The 5,081-nt window shown below is 38.0% G+C and overlaps 1 pseudogene; it reads right to left on the bottom strand.

Moving 5' to 3' along the window:
• Positions 1-204: 204 nt before the first annotated feature.
• LOC123749391 (dnaJ homolog subfamily C member 17 pseudogene) lies at positions 205-954 on the bottom strand (annotated as a pseudogene).
• Positions 955-5,081: the final 4,127 nt, after the last annotated feature.

The following is a 5,081-nucleotide window of genomic DNA, read 5'->3' as shown; positions in this document are numbered from 1 at the left end:
ACAAATTATAAAAGATAATTTTCATCCAAAGCAATCAAACTTGTTTATTAATATAAAATTTGATTGAGAAACATTTAACTGGTTTGGCTCACATTCTCTACTGATTCACGACAACTAGATTAAAGTTTAAATTGGATTTGTCCTTACACTCATAATTTTTAGGATTTTTTTTGGGAGGATATGAGGCTTTTTGTGAGGTGCCTCTCACATGTGTGTAACTTTTACTGGTTTGCCAGTTTGACCTCTCTCAAACTGCACTGCCATATCCGCTGCATTTTTGGTCTTATATTCTATTAATGCTGTTCCTTTTCTATTTTTCTGCACCATAACCAGAGCATTGATGTCTCCCCACTTATAGAAGAGTTGGTTAATTTCCTGCTGGGAATACCCTGGCCAATCGTCTGTTGACATCCACTTAACTTTAACTTTGTGACCCCGTGTGTCCATAGCTGGAGGTTCACTGCTTTTGGAGACTTTAGATGAACCCCGAAAAAGCTCTGCCCCTACCTCCCTATTTACTCGATCCAGTTCCTCCAAAATAAGTTGCTCGCCCTCCTTGTCCAATCTTTTCAATTCACGTCGAAACTGTTCTTCTTCTGACATATCTTGCTGTTCCCTACTGCGTTGAACACGTCGTTCCCGTTCCTCCAAATCTGACCTTAGTTTCTGTGATCTGGTAACATGTTCACGGGCTCTGGCAGCTGCTGCTTTACGACTCTTGAGGGTCTTGTCATATGCTTTACGTGTTCCTGGATCTAACAAAATCTCAAGAATTTTCTTAAGTTTGTCAAATTCATCAGCAGCGAATGGGTTATCTGGATTCTTATCCGGATGACATTTAAGAGCTCTTTGTCTGTACGATTTCTTAATCTCCTTTTCCTCGGCATCAATAGTTATCCCCAGAATTTGATAGAAGTCCAGTTTCGATAGTTTCGTATTATGTTCCTGCGACATAATGTCCTCAATGCGTCACTACCACTTTCACAAGAGCTAATATTTTCGACAGCTGCTTCTTATGTTTTATTACGCGTTTCTGGAGCGAATGATCTCTGTCCTCAGCTTGCTGTCAACAGTCATATGTAAAGACGTCAAATGTTAGTTAATTTATATCCTACGTACATCTCACTGGGAGGAGACATGTAGCATCTCTCTCAATGTAAAAACATAGTCCTGGAACCTCTGTTAATCATAATATATATAAATTATTTAGATTCAGGTTTGAACATAGGATCATAAGAATAAAGCTCTGGTTAGCCTCATTTAGATTATGCAGTTCAGTTTTGGTCGCCGTACTATAGAATGGTTATAATTTCACTTGAACGTGTCCAACGTAGGATGACTAACTTAATTAAGAACATAAGAACAAAGGTAACTGCAGAAGGCCTATTGGCCCATACGAGGCAGCTCCTATTCTATAACCACCTAATCCAACTCATATACTTGTCCAACCCGCGCTTGAAACAATCGAGGGACACCACCTCCTCCACGTTACGCGACAATTGGTTCCACGAATCAACAACCCTGTTTGTTGTATTTACCCAAGTCTTTCCTAAATCTAAACTTATCCAATTTATACCCATTGTTCCGTGTTCTGTCTTGTGTTGATATTTTTAATACCCTATTAATATCCCCCCTGTTATGTCCATTCATCCACTTGTAAACCTCTATCATGTCACCCCTAACTCTTCGCCTTTCCAGTGAATGCAACTTAAGCTTTGTTAATCTTTCTTCATATGAAAAATTTCTAATTTGGGGAATTAACTTAGTCATCCTACGCTGGACACGTTCAAGTGAATTTATATCCATTCTATAATATGGCGACCAAAACTGAACTGCATAATCTAAATGGGGCCTAACTAGAGCAAAATATAGCTTGAGAACCACACCAGGTGTCTTGTTACTAACGCTGCGATTAATAAATCCAAGTGTCCGATTTGCCTTATTACGAACATTTATGCATTGATCCTTTTGTTTTAAATTCTTACTAATCATAACTCCCAGATCCCTTTCGCAATCCGACTTCGCAATCACAACACCATCTAGCTCGTATCTTGTAACTCTATCATCATTACCTAACCTCAGAACTTTACATTTATCAGCATTAAACTGCATCTGCCAATCCTTTGACCATTTCAAAACCCTATCTAGATCAGCTTGAAGTGATAGTGAGTCCTCCTCCGAATTAATTTCCCTACCGATTTTCGTATCATCGGCAAATTTGCAAATGTTGCTACTCAAACCTGAATCTAAATCATTTATATATATTATAAACAACAGAGGTCCCAGGACAGAGCCTTGAGGCACTCCACTTACAACATTTTCCCACTCTGACTTGATTCCATTTATACTAACTCTCTGTTTCCTTTGGTATAGCCATGCCCTAATCCAGCTTAATATAGCACCCCCAATACCATGAGACTCTATTTTTTTAATCAGTCTTTCATGTGGCACTGTATCAAAAGCTTTGCTAAAGTCAAGGTACACAACATCACAATCCTTACCACTATCAACTGCCTCAACTATGCTGGAATAAAAAGTTAGCAAATTTGTTAAACATGAACGGCCATTTGTAAAACCATGTTGCGGCTCATAAGAACATAAGAACATAAGAACAAAGGTAACTGCAGAAGGCCTATTGGCCCATGCGAGGCAGCTCCTATTCTATAACCACCCAATCCCACTCATATACTTGTCCAACCCGTGCTTGAAACAATCGAGGGACCCCACCTCCACAATGTTACGCGGCAATTGGTTCCACAAATCAACAACCCTGTTACTGAACCAGTATTTACCCAAGTCTTTCCTAAATCTAAACTTATCCAATTTATACCCATTGTTTCGTGTTCTGTCCTGTGTTGATACTTTTAATACCCTATTAATATCCCCCCGGTTATGTCCATTCATCCACTTGTAAACCTCTATCATGTCACCCCTAACTCTTCGCCTTTCCAGTGAATGCAACTTAAGCTTTGTTAATCTTTCTTCATATGAAAGATTTCTAATTTGGGGAATTAACTTAGTCATCCTACGCTGGACACGTTCAAGTGAATTTATATCCATTCTATAATATGGCGACCAAAACTGAACTGCATAATCTAAATGGGGCCTAACTAGAGCAAGATATAGCTTGAGAACCACACCAGGTGTCTTGTTACTAACGCTGCGATTAATAAATCCAAGTGTCCGATTTGCCTTATTACGAACATTTATGCATTGATCCTTTTGTTTTAAATTCTTACTAATCATAACTCCCAGATCCCTTTCGCAATCCGACTTCGCAATCACAACACCATCTAGCTCGTATCTTGTAACTCTATCATCATTACCTAACCTCAGAACTTTACATTTATCAGCATTAAACTGCATCTGCCAATCCTTTGACCATTTCAAAACCCTATCTAGATCAACTTGAAGTGATAGTGAGTCCTCCTCCGAATTAATTTCCCTACCGATTTTCGTATCATCGGCAAATTTGCAAATGTTGCTACTCAAACCTGAATCTAAATCATTTATATATATTATAAACAACAACAGGCTCATTTATTAATTTGTTTTTCAAGATGGAGACGAATTGTATTTGCAATTATTGATTCAAGTAACTTTCCCACAATAGACGTTAGGCTAATTGGCCGATAGTTTGACGCAAGTGATCTATCTCCTTTCTTAACTAACTAAGGGAAACGCAAATTAATGACATCGAAATAGGGAGTGAGCTAGGGAGCAGTGATCACAAAGAAATCAGATTTAGCATAGAATGGAATAGACCAGTAGGAGAAAATTCTGTTAAAGTGCCAGATTTTCGAAAAGCTGATTTTAATAGCCTAAGAAATTTTTTGGGTCAAATTGATTGGAAAGTCTTGGGTATGGGGTGTGGGCCGGTCTTGGAGCGAGACATGAACCCAGCGATAGGTGACTTAAATGGGGATTTCGATGTGGATTCAATATATAACTTATTTAAGAATATTCTAAACAAAGCACAGGAACGTAGTATACCATACAAATTGAATAGATCGTATACTAATGACCCAAAGTGGATAACAAAGAATTTGAAGAACCTTATAGGTAAAAAGAGAGCTTGGTACAAAAGGATTAAAAATGGGGAGGTCACTTTAGAACAGGAATTCGTACAACTGGTTAGAAATGTTAAAAAAGAGATAAGGAAAGCAAAAAGAAACTATGAAGTTCGCATAGCAGGGCAAGCAAAGACAAATCCTAAAGGTTTTTTTCAGTTATATCGTACTAAGACTAGGGAAAGGATAGGTCCATTAAAAACTGAGACAGGTCAAATAACAGATAGTGATGAAGAGATGAGTAGTATTTTTAATAAATATTTTGTATCTGTATTTACTAAAGAGGAACTTAACAATATGCCTTCAGCCGAACAAGTCTATGTGGGTGGGGACGAGGACAGGTTGACGAGTTTAGCAGTTACCAGGGAGGATGTTCTTAAACAAATAGTAAAACTCAAACCAAACAAATCCCCAGGGCCGGATGAAGTGTTTGCTAGGGTGCTTAAAGAATGCAAAGAGGAGCTTTGTGACCCACTGTCAACCATATTTAATAAATCAATAGAGTCAGGCAGAGTGCCAGAGTTTTGGAAAGTTGCTAATGTGATACCAGTTTTTAAGAAAGGAGATAGATCACTTGCGTCTAACTATCGACCAATTAGCCTAACGTCTATTGTGGGAAAGTTACTCGAATCTATAATAGCAAATAAAATTCGTCTTCATCTTGAAAAACATAAATTAATAATTGAGTCGCAACATGGTTTTATAAATGGCCGTTCATGTTTAACAAATTTGTTATCTTTTTATTCTAGCATTGTTGAGGCAGTTGATAGTGGTAAGGATTGCGATGTTGTATACCTTGACTTTAGCAAAGCTTTTGATACAGTGCCACATGAAAGACTGATTAAAAAAATAGTCTCATGGTATTGGGGGTGCTATATTAAGCTGGATTAGGGCATGGCTATACCAAAGGAAACAGAGAGTTAGTATAAATGGAATCAAGTCAGAGTGGGAAAATGTTGTAAGTGGAGTGCCTCAAGGCTCTGTCCTGGGACCTCTGTTGTTTATAATATA

This window comes from Procambarus clarkii, chromosome 17 (assembly GCF_040958095.1).
Source record: "Procambarus clarkii isolate CNS0578487 chromosome 17, FALCON_Pclarkii_2.0, whole genome shotgun sequence".
Lineage (NCBI taxonomy): Eukaryota > Metazoa > Arthropoda > Malacostraca > Decapoda > Cambaridae > Procambarus > Procambarus clarkii.
The sequence above is the reverse complement of the archived record's forward strand: the minus strand, read 5'-3'. Positions and strand labels throughout refer to the sequence as shown.